Source organism: Dromiciops gliroides, chromosome 4 (genome assembly GCF_019393635.1).
Source record: "Dromiciops gliroides isolate mDroGli1 chromosome 4, mDroGli1.pri, whole genome shotgun sequence".
Taxonomy (NCBI): Eukaryota; Metazoa; Chordata; class Mammalia; order Microbiotheria; family Microbiotheriidae; genus Dromiciops; species Dromiciops gliroides.
In genome coordinates this window covers 429383806-429400540 of record NC_057864.1, presented here as the reverse complement: position 1 = coordinate 429400540, position 16735 = coordinate 429383806, and the positions used below count along the sequence as shown (strand labels likewise).

The 16735-nt window shown below is 37.0% G+C and overlaps 1 pseudogene; it reads left to right on the top strand.

Annotated features, from left to right (window-relative positions):
- Positions 1-415: 415 nt before the first annotated feature.
- LOC122755200 overlaps positions 416-16735 on the top strand; it is a 28542-nt pseudogene continuing 12222 nt past the window's right edge.

Sequence of the window (16735 nt, the reverse complement as noted above, 5' to 3'; positions counted from 1 at the left end):
GAAGTATCATGACTTCAGCATTTATTAATAAATGTGTAATATTCTCAATTTACATTGACTATTATCTTTCCTCTGTGAGTGAATTATTTTAGAAATAAAGTCTGTTTGTAATTAAACAACTGCTGTATTAATATTTTCAGCATAAATATTAAGTTCTAAAAGCTTGATTCATTTAATATTCTCTGAATAAGAAAAATAATAAAGCTTTAAAGGTTATCTGTGATTATAATCACGGGAAATTTTACAGACTTTTTTCACCTGTGGAGTTTTACATTACTTGAAATGATTTTTTCAAAATACAAATATTTCTGTGCTCCAAGCAAGCATTCTTTTAAACTAATATTTATTTACCATGATTGTTTCTTATAGGAATATAAATGGTAACTAAAAAGAGTGCTAACCACTTCAAAGCAAAATGAGGCTCTTGTTGTGGCTTGGGGCATGCTGGGCACAGTATGATCTCAATACCCAATATGGTTGAACATCTATTGTCCACTTATTATTATTGTTGTTGTTCTTGTTGTTATTATTATTATTATTTTGTGGGGCAATGGGGATTAAGTGACTTGCCCAGGGTCACACAGCTAGTAAGTGTCAAGTGTCTGAGGCCAGATTTGAACTCAGGTCCTCCTGAATCCAGGGCTGGTGCTCTATCCACTGTGCCACCTAGATGCCCCTATGAATAGTTTTCAAAAGAAGAAGTGCAAACTATGAAAAGTTATATAAGTACAGGTAAATTCTTTAACTTGTTTGCCTTAGTTTACTCATCTATAGCATGGGGATAATAAAAGTCACTTTATTATTATTTTCTATCTCCCAGAGTTGTTGTGAGCATAAAATGAGCATATTTGTGAAGTGATTTGCAAACTTTAAAATGCTATATAAATGCTAGCTATAATTATTAATTCTTATCTTAACAAGCAGTGTAACACATATGCTAAATCACTGGCTGTTGTTCTTCAATTATGTCTAAGTTTTCATGACCCCATTTATATTTTTGTTTTGTTTTGTTTTTATAGGGGATGGGGGGAAGATCCTAGGGTGGTTTTTCATTTTATTCTCCATCTAGTTGAGGATGAGGAACTGAGGCAAAAAAGGTTAAGTGACTTCCCGTGGTCATATAGCTAGTAATGCTTGAGGCTAGATTGTACTCAGGGGTATGAGACTTCAGGCCCAATGGTCTATCTATTATGCCACCTAGATGTTCTAAAACCACTGGATCTAAGTTCAAATCCTGATTCTGCCACTTACTATTTTTATAACTTTGGACAAGCCACCTTAAAATTTTGTTTTTCATGTTCTTCATCTATAGGTGGTTGGACAGGATGAACTTTTTACTCCCTTCTAGCTATAAATCTATGATTCTATGAGTTAAGATATGTGAAAGGACCTTTAAGAACAGCTTTGGTGCTATGCAAATAAGGGTTTCTACCAAAGTAATTCATCAATACCTTCTTTATATCTTTATTACTACTCATTCTGTCAATAGATTTTGAAACATTTTTAAATATATCACAAAATATGATTTAGATGTTCCTAAGACCTTCTCCTTCCCAAAATGTAGAGCTCACCTCCAAATGACAATGCAGTCAGTGATCAATAACCCTTCAAGAACTTGGTGGGAAAGACACCAGCCTGTTAGCTACAAGATATGCACATTGTCTGGAAATGAAGATCAATTCAGAGACATGGTGAATAGATGCAACAATGTGGGACTAAGTGGATAACAAGATCCTTAAGTCAAGGGTTCTTATTCTGGGGTCCACAAATGCCCAAGAGGATAAATGGATACATTTCAGGGGGTTCCATGAACATGTATGCCATAAAATTATATATTTATTTTCACTGAACTCTAACTGAAATATACAGTTTACTTTGATTACTTAAGAATAACATTCAGAGGGGCAGCAAGGTGGCACTGTAGATAAAGTACCAGCCCTGGATTCAGACAGACCTTGTAAAGAGAGAGAGAGAGAAAGAGAGAGAGAGAGAGAGAGAGAGAGAGAGAGAGAGAGAGAGAGAGAGAGAGAGAGAGAGAGAGAGTATATTATTCAGATAAAGGGCTCACTGGTGTGTTAGTTCAAAGATAGTAGCTGCCTAAACTCATCTTTTCTGAATCATCTTTTAGAATTCATTTATATACCAGAGAGACCATAAACCAAAGAAACCTGATTGTAATAGAGTTTACCTGTATTTTTCTGAGAAAATAAGTTAAAGCAAGAAAAAAAAGCCTAATTTCAAAGACTACACACATTATCCAATAAAACTAAATGATACCTATCAATATTTGAAGTTTAATTCACCCATTCTAATAATGTCTGAAATACAGTAATGAATGCAATATGTGTTTTTGTACAAGTGATGTATTATTCACCAGAATTCGTAATCTAACCAATGGTGATCAACTTGCATTTCATGTACAGTTGAGGTAGCAAAGGGATTGTGCCCTGTGGGGACCAATTTTTAATTGGGGAGTGTTAGCTAAGCGGCTCGCCACAATATTGGGGCAAGGAAGGAGACTGGCAGCCTCCCTCAAAACAGAACAGGATTTATTTTAACAAGAATGAACTTAAAAAAAAAAAACACAAACAGGATCAGTAGGATCAAGGGAAAGGAAATAAAATGGGGAAAGGGAAATTATGCAACCTCAAAAGGTACCACTGCCCAGGAATCAGCTGAGAATATGTTCCAGCATCCAGCTAGAATGCTCAATTTTCCTCCCCTAATCCTAGAAAAACCCCACACCAACCCCAGTCAATGGGATGGCCGCTCTGACAGTCACATGACTGCCCTCACTAGGCTTCCAATCATTATAATTTTGCCAGGCCCATGTAGACGTAGGTGAGTGATGATGACATGAGGTGCCAGCGCCATGGCAATGGCTACAACCAGTGGGTGGAGCACTGTGCAGTTTGCGGAGCCCCAGGCCAGTGTGCACTGGGGCATAAAAACCTCAAATAACAATTAATTCTTTACAGACCTACGTTTTTCCACTTTGAATACCTTTACTCTCTTAACTAACCTGGTGACAGACAGCTTATGGGACTATAATAATGTGTTAAAGATGCTCCTTGGAGTGGGATTCTCCAACTGGCAGCAAACCCACTTAAGCTATGTCCACAGCACACATAATAAATTTAGTCACTTTAGCTAAACTGATTTCATGAAGTTACTGGCTTATTTCAATTGACCATCCTTCTGGTGTTCAAAGGTGGGTCTACTTTGAGAGACAATATAGTATGATGGAAAGAACCCTGGGCTTGAAATCAGGAGATTTGTTTTAGAGTCCTGACTCTGTTGTCTTCAAACAAGATGATCTTAGGCAGATCACTTATCCTCCCTAAGCTTTAGTTTCCTTGTCTGCCAAATTAGGATAATAATGTTTGCCCTGCCTGCTTCATAGGATATTTGACAGGATCAAATGAGACTATGGCCAGGTGGAATTTATACCAGGAATGCGGTGCTGGTGTAACATTAGGAAAACTATCAATATAATCAACCACATCAATAACAAAACTAACTAAAATCATATGATTATCTCACTAAATGCAGAGAAAGCTTTTGACAAAATACAACACTCATTCCTATTAAAAAACTAGAGAATAGGAATAGATGGAGCATTTCTTAAAATGATAAGCAGTATCTACCTAAAACCATCAGCAAACATTATATGTAATGGGAATAAGTTAGAGACATCCCAGTAAGATCAGAGGTATAACAGGGATGTTCATTATCACCTCTATTATTTAATATTGTACTAGAAATGTTAGTTTTAGCAATAAGAGAAGAAAAAGGAATTAAAGAAATTAGAATAGGCAAGAAGGAAACAAAACTATCACTCTTTGCAGATGATATGATGGTATTGTGATAAAATAATGGAATTTGGCAGATTCCCAGGGGCTCCACCTGATTGATTTAGTACTGTTTGAATTGGGTGAGAATGAGAAACTGACTAAGTACCTACTTAAGGATGATTGATGGAGGCCACACCTGGCTGACCTGAGTGATGTGATGTGTTGGTGTACTACTGATGTCAGCAAGAGACCACTCTCAACCAACTAGCTTGAAGGACCTCCCCTTTGGGGAAGGGAGAGAGGAATTCTCTCATAGAAGAAATATCTTTTTGGTGAGGAGAAAGTAGTATGGCAGCAGAGGGAGAACAGGAGTCCTCCTTATTGTTCAGGATATCGACTTGGTGGCAGAATTTCACATGGGCTTCTAGGAAAGGAAAGGTTTCTGTCTATCGGGCTATACTGAATAGATCCAAGCTTTAATAAACCTTTAAAAGCCTAAATTCTTGCTGAATTTATCAGTGATTTTAGCCAGCTTCTCCCTGCCCAAGATGAGGGGAGGGGGCGCGGGGGGGGGGGGGGGGGGGGGGGAGGAGGGGGGTGTAGGGTGGCAGATTAGAATTCACAATTTAGATTTTAAAAAACACAGTTTGGCTGACCATGAAGAGGAAAGCCGAACCTCAATCTTCTTATCTTCATGTTGGGTAAGAAATTTTATGTTTGTATGTTTCTCCTATTTTCATTGATTTTATGTGCCTGTCCCTTTAAATTTTCAATTGGGTTTCTTCTATTTGCTAAGTACCTCCTAAGTACCTGCTTTTCTCTAACTTTAGTCTGGTTAATCAGGCAAACAGGGGATAAGATCATGTTAAAGTTTCATTTTTGTGGATTTTCTATTTTTATTTATCTTTACCTGCTTTCACCTTTAACTAATAACTTTCTAAGTTATTATATATTTATATGTATATGTATATGTATATACACACACACACAAAGCAAGCTGTATACAGGATAAATAGGAGATGATTAAGAGAGGAAGTCATTAGAATTAAGAGAGGTTAGAAGAAGCTTTTTTCTAGAAGGTGGGGTTTTAGTTGGGATTTAAAGGAGTTCAGTAATAAAAACATAGAAGGGAGACTGTTATAGGCATGAGGGATAGCCAAACAAAATGTCCAGAGATGAAAATGGAGTGTCTTATTCATAGATTAGCCTGGAGGTGAGTGTCACTGGATCAAACAAGAATATGTGACAGGGGATAAGGTGAATAAAGACTAGAAAGTTTGGAGAGAGAGAGGATATAAAAATTTTTGAATGTCAAAGAGTATTTTGTATTTAATAGTAGAGACATTAGGAAGTCATGAGAGTTTATTGAGTAGAGGAGTAAGTGGGCCAACATATTCTTTAAGAAAATCACTTTAGAAACTGAATGGAAGGGAAAGACTTGAGGCAAGCTGAGCCACCAGTTGGCTATTACAATAATTGAGGTGTGAGGTGATGAGGGCCTGAACAACAGTAGTGGCAACATCAGGGGAGAGATAGTGTATTGGAGGGATATTGCAAAAGTAAAATTGACAGGACTTGACAATAGAATAGGTATGGGCGGGGTAAAAGGATTGTCAGAAATAAAGAGGAATCAAGGATAACTCCCAAGTTGCAATCATGAGGGCTTAGAGGATTGTATTATGCTCTACAGTAATAGGAAAGGTAGGGGATTGGAAAGGAAAAGATAAGAGTTCTCTTTTGGACATATTGAATTTAAGATGAATTTAATTTAAGACTACTGGACATGTGGTCCTAGATGTCTGAAAGGCAATTATAGATATGATATTGAAGGTTAGCAGAGAGTTTCATGCAGGATAGGTAGATTTGAGAATCATCAGAACTGGTAATTAAATCCACAAGAGCTAATAAGATCACCAAGTGAAGTAGTATTGAGGGAAAAGAGAAGAGGGTGCAGGACAGAACCCTGAGGGACACTTATGCTTAGACAGTGATCTGGAGGAGGGTCCAGTAAGGAGACAGAGGAAGAGTGGTCAGATAGGTAGGAAGAGAAATAGAAGAGAAAAGTGCTCCGAAAACTAGAGAGAAGAGAGTAACAAGGAGAGTGATAACAGTATCAAAGATGGCTGATTTCTTGAGCATTTTTCTTCACCAGGCTTGCCTGGATAAGAATTCTGGCATGGCCTAGACGCCTGGCAGCACATTCTTTTAATTTTTTTCAGTTCACAGAGTCACAGCCTTATCTGTTGCAAATACAATATTTCTTTAAGAAAAGAAGCAGGGAAGTACAGAAACAGAGAGACAGAAAGACAGAAAAACAGAACCCAAGTTCCAGGTCAGATCTTGCCAACAACCATTAGGAAGACATTGAAAGACAGGGTCCAGGACCGGTAGGTGGCAAAGTGGATAGAGCACTGGCCCTGGATTCAGGAGGACCTGAGTTCAAATCCGACCTCAGACACATAACACTTACTAGCTGTGTGACCCTGGGCAAGTCACTTAACCCCCTTAAGCCTTACTAAAAAAGAAAAAAACAAAAAAGACAGGGTCCCACAATCAATCCCAAGAGGTTTTGGACTTACAACTTGGTGGGATCAATAGTCTATAGGAGTTGAATTAATCTGTGAACATAATCTATCTCCCCAGTGACTGAGTTGGCATAAGGGGTAATGATACCATCCAGGTGTTGGATTGATCCCTAAAATTGAGGAAATACAATTAGTAGAGCAGTGTCAATTAGTAGAGGCTTAGAGATTAGTAGGCAAAATATCTGAGATTAAATACCTTCAAACCCATGAAAAGTACCAGAGAATCCTTGGGAATTAGGGGAATAACACACCAAACACTTGGGCAATAGGGGTCAGAGCAAATCAGACTTTTGAGCCATTAAAAGAACAAACACACATCATTACTGCCTCAACATGAACCCATATCAGAATGTCCTAAGTACATCACATTAGTGTACCTCCTGCCATCAGCCATTGAATACAGATTGATTTCTGTCTCCACATCTGTTATGGGTTCCATACATTCTGCCCAAACCCTATGGGGCTGAGTAGGCCACATGACATTAGCAATTTAAGGTCAATGCATAATCCTCAGTTATAGAGATCCAGAAATAGGTTACAGATAGCCCATGATATTAGTCCTTACTTGATTGTCTAAATGAACTAAGGCTCACTTTTGGTCACATGAGAAATCCTATAGCTGTCAGCTCCAATGTGGGGTTGTAGTACTTCAGAATGACAGACTTTTCATTCCTATACAGACTGATGTTGTGAACTTCAATAGGTACCAATGAGGGGACAGACCCAGAAAACTAAGGTTCTCATTATATATGTTTGAGTACTTATACTCTCACTGTTGTAATCCAGTAATAAAGTGTTTTTTTTTTATTTTTTATCTTTTTGTTGGTTTATGTTGCTATTGTTTGTTGTAACTGCCTCCTTGACTGAATTTCATCACAAAGGATGACAGAAATATATATATATATATATACATATAATATATATTATATATGTATAATATATTATATATATAATGGAGTCAACAGCCATCTGGGAGAAATAATTATTTCTGTCCTATATTGTTATAATTATTAGGAAGATGAAAGGGGGTTTTTTCCCCTTTGTCCTATTTCAAAGACCAGACTTTCAAGGAGATCTTTGACCTTGTCCAAAAATTTACCACACCTATCTAGGTGGAATTGTTGCCCCACTCAACTAGAAAAACCTGATGAAGAGATTCTAGTCCAGTCATTTTGTTTTAGTCAACCAGGTCTGAGTAGATATGGAACCCCTTTTGTCTAGATTGCCCTAAGCAGGGGTAGTCTGGATAAGAGATGAGTATCTTTGTGTAAAACTAACTGATCAGAATCATGTTCCCCAGACCCTCATTAGAATAAGACCACTTCTCATTATAATATTCATTCTTTTATTGATTGTTAACCAGTAGGGTTTATTGCCACCTATCAGGAACACCATTTCTTCCAAGGGCACATACACTTTGAATGGGTTCTATGAGGGGTCTTTGGCATTCAAGAGTGTCACTGACCCCTTTTATTAATTACTCATTAGCATAATTTAAGAAATGATCATTTATCCCAAAATTATGTCCCTTAAACTTTTTCTACTTCACACATCTAATCCAAGGCATACATGAAATAAAACCAAAACAAAAAAACCTTCTTTAACATACTGGACAAATGGTGGCCCAAACTCAGTATGATAAGGAAGGGAGACCCACCTAATCTTGAGGCAGCCTCCACTCTCAGACAGTTCTAATTGTTTGGAAGAGTTTCCTGTCAAGCTTAAAGTGATTATTTTGCAACTTCTAGTCAGTGCTTCAGGTTCTCCCTCTGATTTAGATAGAATGTTACAGTATGATATTATAGTGAGAAATAGAGAAACAATGAAGATGATACAGAGCTAAAAGCAAACTAGACCAAATAACAGGAAATTTGAGCTTGTATATAAAAGAAGTATGCACCAGGCCAGAAAAGACATATTTGTTTTTAAACCAACTTAACAAGTGGCCAGGATGAGTAGTTTTCACAAAAGGCTAGCATCAAGATCAGCTATTAATTGTTGCTTATTTTCTACTGAGAATGGAAGCCATGAAATTAGAAAAAGGGCAAAATTCTCTTTGTTTGAGATAAAAACTTATTTAATCATCCTGCTAACCAATAGCTGAAATACATCTATGACCCCAGCTTTATACCCTCAATTTGATTTCCCAGTATCCTTTGAAATGAAGCAGGAGATAGAGTTCCCACCACTTCTTGGAAAGCTATTTGGCAGTGTAATCGACCTCACACTTAGAATTTCTTTCCTGTTATTCAATCTAGTTTTTCCTTTGCTCTGTCTCATCTCATTACATCTCCAGTTTTTACCACAGTATCACATTGCAACCTTCTATCTAATTTTCAATACACTGTCACCCACTTGTCTTTTTTGGCTCTGCTGCTTAGCAAGCATTTCTCTCACATAGAATCACTTCACTTAGGAGCTGATTTGCCAGGTGCATGGTACTAACTTGCACCACTGCAGGATGAATTTTCTTTAATTTCCTACTCATCTTTTTTAACCTTGTTCATAGCTTTTTTCTCTTTTTAAAGAACTTTTTTTGATCGTCACATGCTCTGAAAAATGTATTGAACAGCGGGAGCAAGATGCTTCCTTTCTTGAAGAGAAATGGAAAAATGTCTCATTATTCTGGTCTATTTATATTAGAACATAGCTGCTCTTCTCTCCTACAGGTGGGCATCTGCAGGTGATTGCCTACAGGAAGTTACTGAAAGTTAATTCGAATGAGTGTACTTATCACAGCAGGGGGAAAAAAATTAACCTTCAGTCAGTTTGCAGATATACTTTGCCAAGCATTACTCAATGAATGTGTCAGATTGAACAATAAAATGGGTATCCAAAGGCTTTTTTCAACTTCCCAAATGCCAAATTATTCCCATTAGAAGATGTACTGACCTCATTGTTGTATACCTGTAAAACCTGGACAGTCTACCAGTGCCATGACAGAAAATTTAACCACTTACATTTGAAATGTCTTAGAAAGAGTCTGAAGGTTACCTGGCAACATAAGGTACCAGATACTGAAGTCCTCTCTCCAGCTGACCTGCCAAACATTCAAATTACTACAGAGAGCTATGCAAATGCCAAACAGATTTTTGCCTAAAAGACTATTTTTTTTTGAGAACTCGCACAATGTAAGTGCTCACACAGAGATCAGAAGAAGCAGTACAAGGACACTCAAAGTCTCTCAGAAGAACATTATTATCAATTGTAATACAGGGGAGATACTCACGCAGGACCACCCAGCATGGCATGCCTGCATCAAAGAAAATGCTGTGCCCTATGAGCAATGGAGAATCACAGTAGCTCAAAGGAAATGTTTGATGCACAAATCTAGAGACATCTCCATTCCAGATGTTCAAATGGACACTATTTGTGTCCAACCTGTGGTAGAGCCTACCAAGCTTGTGTTTGTCTGATCAGTCATAGTCAAACACAATGTACTTGGGTCCAACATCATGATGTCATTCGTCCTCTTTGAGTACAAAGGACCAGCAACAACAACAGGAGTATAAGTAGTAGAAATAATGTTAATGATAAAGTGTGGTATAAAAATGCATGAGGGACTAGGATATAGGGAACTCTTATGTAAAGAAAAATCTCCTGTACCAATGTAAGGTGGCATCCTTTCTGGAGTATACAGTCTTGGAAAGTTGACTAGAAGACTGAGAAGTTAATTGACTTCCCCAGGACCATACATATAATATATATCTTAGACACTACATGAATGTAAGCCTTCCTGTCTTTAAAGGCAATCCTTTATTTATTACACTCTACTGCTTCACAGTGGAGAGGCTCTGGGAAACGGTATGGTTTGTATTAGAACAGTCTCTTTTTTGTAATTGTATCCATGACATTACTAAGAGTATCATTTGACATGGAGTAATTGTTTCATAAAATCATAGAGTCAAACTTTAAAGGTTTCTCAAACGTCATCTAGTCTTCCATCTATTCAGTAATTACTTTGCAACATCCCTGAAAGATAGATATCCAATTCTTACTTCAACACTTCTTGTGATAGTAAGCTCATTTTTCGTAAGGCAGCTCATTTCATTTTCAGACAACTGTAACTGTTTGGGGGAAATGGTGTTTTATTTATTTTTTGTCCTGTAATTTCTATCTTGTTCTATGGGGGAAAAAAATCTCCTTTCAAATATTTAAAGATAGCTATCATATCACTGATAAGTCTTCCTTTTTACCAGTTCTAATTCATATATCCCCAATTACCTTTATCATTTCTCAGTGATATTATTTCAAACCTCTTAATCATTCTGATCATATTTGTAGGGATGTGCTTCAAAATATTGTCCTCAAACCCTCTACATTTCTGAATTTCCCTATTACTGCCAAGTGCACCAGCAACCTCTCCCATTCACACAGGCTCCCAACCTAGGTGTCATTTTTAACTTCTCAATCTCTATTGCCCCCCCATATCTAATCTGTCACTAAGGCCCACCAATTTTACGTTTGTAAGATCTCTCATATATAACCCCTTCTCTCCTCTGATGCTACTGCCATCCAAATATAGATCCTCATTATTTCAGATCTTGACTATTGAAATAGCTGGCTAGTTAGTTGGCCTGCCACAAAGGCTCCTCCATTACAGTTTATCTTCCACTCAGCTATCAAAATGATCTTACTAAAGCATAGGTCTGACCATGTCATGTACCTCTTGAGTAAACACCAATGACTCCCTAGTGCCTTCAGGGTCAAATATAAAGTTTTCTATTTGTTGTTTTGGTACATGGGGAGTATTGAGCTTAAAGCCATCCATAACTTCCCCTTCCCCCCACATTTCCAGTGTTCTTACACCTTACCCCCTTCCCCTCATAGTCAATGATCCATTGACTCTGACCTCCTTTCTGTTTTTCAAAGACCCTCCATCTTCCAACTCTAGATATTTTCACTGTCATTCACCTTTCATTGAATGCTTTCCCTCACATCGGCCTCCTCGCTTCATTCAAATCTCAACTAAATTTCATCTTCTACATAAAGCCTTTTCTGATACTCTTAATTCTAGTGCCTTTTATCCACTGAGTATTTCTAAATATATGTATGCATGAATGGAATTCTGTATGTGTACGTATCCATATATACACATGTGATGTGTACACTTATATTTTCATATCTTCTTCTCTATTATATTGTGAACTCCTCAAGAGTAGAGACTGCCTTTTTCTTTTCTTTGTATCCTTAGGACTCAGTAGAGGGCCTGGCACATAATAGTTGCTTAATACATGTTTATTGGCTGACTAAAGACAATAATACACATGTACCTAATACTGGCAAAGTGTTATTTTTGCTCATTTTAATGCTTTTAGCTAATTTGATTACCACCTCCACAATGTTGACTCACATTAGGAATACTACTGAATGAGAAATGATGTAGTATATCTGCAAGAATAGTGTATTAGGGATTAGAAAATCTGGGTTCTACTTACAAAACTGTTATTCACTAGCTTTGTAGTGTCAGACAAGTCACTGAACCCAACTAGGTCTCAATTTCCTCATCTGTAAAATTTTGGGTGTTCTTAACCTAGAATCTATGGACAGATTTCAGGGATTATGTGAATTTGAATGTGAAAAATGTTTTAATTACTGTATTTTAATATAATTGTTGTCCTTTGTCCTACTTTTGGTAGTATTGTTCAGTCATTTCAGTTGTTTTCAACTCTTCATGATGCCATTTGGGGTTTTCTTGGTAAAGACTGATCTTGATATTATAAATTAACATATTAACCATCTCTTGTCAGCTTTACATCATCTAAAAGTCTGGGAAGAAGTCCTATAAAGTATTTTTTTTAATTTGGAGGCAAACAAGATTAAGTGACTTTTCCAGGGTCATCACTAATAAGTGTTTTGGGCTAGATCTGATTTCAGGTACTACTGACTCTATGGCCAGTGTTCTGTCCACTACATCAACAATGTATTAATACAAAATCTCAAAGAGAATGTAAACAAGACAGGAACAGAACAGATCTTGTCACTAGAAGCAGCAGTGGGATTAGGCAGCCCCCGGTCAGCATTAAAATCAAATTCATTAGGTCCCTTTGCCTGGACCAGAGGGGAAAAAAGGAGCAGGCCAACTACATTTTCAGCAAAGTTGATGATTACAAGAGTGTTTTGTAAAATACTTTATGTGTTTCCTACTACATACCAACTTGGAATTCCCAGGGAATAGGAATCAGAAGCTGAATCTTTAAGGCAGCTCCTGATATGATTTCTCAAAGGTAGAAGGAAGAGATACTATCTCATTAAGGAAGTAGAAAATAAATTTATAAAGATCTGGGAATTGATATAACATAGCTTTTATTTTTCCCCAATTACTTTTTTTATATTTAGAATTTTTTTCCAAAATGACATAAAAACAAATTTTAACATCAATTTAAAAATTTTGCGTTCCAAATTTTCTTCCTCCCTCACTTCCCACTGTCCCTTAAGAACTCAAGCAATTAATATAATTTATACATGTGTAGTCATGTGAAACATTTCCACATTAGTCAGGTTGTGAGAGAAAACAGACAAAAAACACTTTAGAAAAAGGAACTAACAAAAAAATTATGCTTCAATCTGGATTCAGATACCACCAGTTCTTTCTCTGTAATTGGATTGCATTTTTCATAAGTCCTTCAGAGTTGTCTTAGATTATTATATTGCTGAAAATAACTAAGTCATTCAAAGCAGATCATCTTATAATATTGCTGTTATTTTGTACATTTCACTTTGCAACAGATCATGTAAGTCTTTATAAGTTTTTCTGATAGCATCTTGCTCATCATTTCTCATAACACAATAGTGTTCCATCATACTCTCATCCCACAGTTTTTTCAGCCATTCCCTGATTGATGGGCATCTTCCCAATTTCGAATTCAAATTTTTGGTTTTCTTTTAGTTGTTATTGTTGTTGTTTATCTCTTTTTGGATACCAACCTAGTAGTGGTATTACTAGGTCAAAAAGTATGCATGGTTTTATAGCCCTTTGGCCATAGTTCCAAATTGCTCTAGAGAATGTTTGAATCACTTTACAAATTTATCAATAGTGTATTAATGTCTCATTTTCCCCCATCCCCTACAAAATTTGTCATTTTTCTCTGCTGTCCTATTAATGCAATACAATAAGTATGAGGTAGTATCCAGAATTGTTTTCACCTGCATTTCTCTCAATCAGTCAATAGTGAGTTAGAAGATTTTTTTTATATGGCTATAGGTAGCTTTTATTATTTCATCTGAAAATTTCATATCCTTTAATCATCTATCAACTGGGGTATGGCTCTTATTTTAACAAATTTGACTCAGTTCTCTATGTGTTTGAGAACTGAAGCCTATCAAACTTGCTTCAATTTTTTCACAGGTATTGCTAATTGAATTTCCCTCCATCCTACTGCCTCCCCATGATATTTACTGTATTTTCTATCTTCTTTCATCCTATCCCTCCTCAAAAGTGTTTTGCTTCTTACTACAAGGAAGGCCTCCTGTCTGCCCTCCTTTCTTTCATTCACCCCCTACTTTATCACCCTCTCCTCCTACTTTCCTGCAAAGTAAGATAGATGTCTATACCCAATTGCATGTATATGTTATTCTCTCGTTGAGTCAATTCTGGTGATAGTGAGGTTCCCTCCCTCCCTTGTATCTCCTTCATCTTCCCCTCCACTCTATAAGCTTTCTTTTGCTTCTTTTATGTGAGACACTTTACCCCATTCCATCTCTCCCTTTCCCTTTCTCCCAGCACATTATTCTCATCCCTTAATTTTATTTTTTTAAAAGATATCATCCCAGGGGCAGCTAGATGGCTAAGTATAAAGCACCGGCCCTGGATTCAGGAGTACCTGAGTTCAAATCCGGCCTTAGACACTTTACACTTACTAGCTGTGTGACCCCAGGCAAGTCACTTAACCCCCATGGCCCCACAAAAAAAAAAGATATCATCCCTTCATATTCAACTCACACCTGTGCCCTCTGTCTAAATATACTCAATTCAGCTGCACTAATAATGAAAAAGTTCTTATGAGTTACAAGTATCACCTTCCCATTTAGAAATGTAAACAGTTAAACTTTTGATACCCCTTATGATTTCTTTTTTCTGTTTCCATTTTTATGCTTCTCTAGGGTCTTATATTTGAAAGTCAAATTTTCTATTCACCTCTGCTCTTTTTGTCATAAATGCCTGAAAGTCCTCTCTTTCATTGAATGCCCATTTTTCCCCCTGAAGGATTATACAGGTTTTTCTGAGTAGGTGATTCTTGGTTGTAATGCCAGTTCCTTTTCCCTCTGAAATATAATAATACAAGCCCTCTGATCCTTTAATGTGGAAGCTGCTAGATCTTGTGTTATCTTATGGCTCCACAATACTTGAATTGTTTCTTTCTAGGTACCTCTAATATTTCCTCCTTAACCAGGGAGCTCTGGAATTTGGCTATAATATTCCTGGAGGTTTTCCTTTTGGGGTGTCTTTCAGGAGGTGATGGGTGGATTATTTTGATTTCTATTTTACTTTCTGCTTCTAGAATATCAAGGCAATTTCCCCTGACAATTTATTGAAAGATGATGTTTAGGCTCTTTTTTTGATCATGGCTTTCAGGTAGTCCAATAATTTTCAAATTATCTCTCCTGGATCCATTTTCCAGGTCAGTTGTTGTTGTTGTTGTTGTTGTTGTTGTTGTTTTGTTTTGTTTTGTTTTGTTTTTCCCCAAGGAGATATTTCACATCACCTTCTATTTTTTTCATTCTTTTGGTTTTGCTTTATTGTGCCTTGATTTCTCATAAAATTATTAGCTTCCACTTCCTCAATCCTAATTTTTAAGGAATTATTTTCTTCAGAGAGCTTTCATACCTCTTTTTCCATTTGGCCAATTTGGTTTTGCAAGCTGTTGCCTTTTTTCCATGATTTTCTTGTCTCACTCTCATTTATTTTTCCATTTTTTCCTCCACCTCTCTTACTTTATCTTCAAAATCCTTTGACTGCCTCTATGGCCTGGGACCAATTCATATTTTTCTTGGAAGCTTTGGATGTAGGAGCTTTGTCTTTGTTATCTTCTTCTATCTTCCTTGTCATAATAGAAACTTTCTAGGGTCAGCATTTTTTTCTCATTTTCCCAGCCTATTTCTTGACCATTGAATCTTTGTTTAAGTGGAGCACTGTTTCCAGGGTGGAAGGTGCACTGACTCAAGTTTCAGGGGGGTTGTGCAAACGTTTTCAGAGATATTTCTAGGAATGTATAGGTTTTTAGATCTTCCGAGGTGGTATGATTTAAGGAAAGGTATATTTACTATTCTCGGTGCCAGTACTCTTGTCACAAGCAACCACAGGACTGCTTTTCTTCTCTGAAACTATGAACAATGCCCTGCTCTGCTGTGGCTGGAAGCTCTGGTGTGCTTGTCCTCCTCCCCTGCCTGGGACTGCCACCCACATCTGTGATCTGGATCCTAGTATGGACAAACAACAGAGTCCTGCCTAAGTACTAGCAAAGAGATCTCTGTAATCTCCTTCTGGCCAACTGTTTGACCCCCTTATCATCTGTGGGCTGAGTTGCAGAAGCAGTAGCCATTGCTGCTGATTCAGAGGTTCCAGAGGCTTTCTTCTGATTTGCTGGGACTGGGGTTGGGTCTGCACTGGGGTTTGGTCTGTGTTGGCAAGGTCTGACTTGGGCTGTGTTCTACTTTCATCCCAATACAACAGACCTTTCCTGCTGACCTTCTAGGTTGTCTTCAGCTGGAAAATTGTTTTACCCTGTCTTTTTGTGGCTTCTGCTGTTTCAGGAATTATATTATGGCATTATTTGAAGATTTTTGGAGGGATCTTGGGGAGAGTTCTGGCAAATCATTGCCTTTCCTATGCCATCTCAGCTCTTTTCCAACATATCTTTTAGAAAAAGAAACATATGAATTTAAGGATAATAAAGGGTTTTTTTTCATTTATGGTAGTAAAATTATTAAACTATAAAAATTAAAATGTTACCATTAACTATTAGAAATCCAGATTTGATTTGATTTAAGCAATTTCTGCCCTAAAGGAAACAACATGGTTTAAGTGTGTGCTCTCCTAGTAGGATTATTATGGTAAATTCATAAAAATGTATTTGTTATTGGGCAGTAAGAAATTTACTAGTTGTATGGTCCCAGTTAACCATGCTGTAAGGGGATAATAATGGAACCTACCTCCCAGAGTTGTCATGAGGATCATATGATTATAAAATGCTGTGTAAGGTAAATTGGAAGCAAATTCAACTAAATTAAGGTCCCCTGATTGGTAATTACTTGGGTTTGGTTCTAGTTTTAAAACACCTAATATTGTGTGGGGTATTGTGATATTTCTAAATTTTCTTATGATGTGTAATTTGTTAAACCAATTATATCACTTAT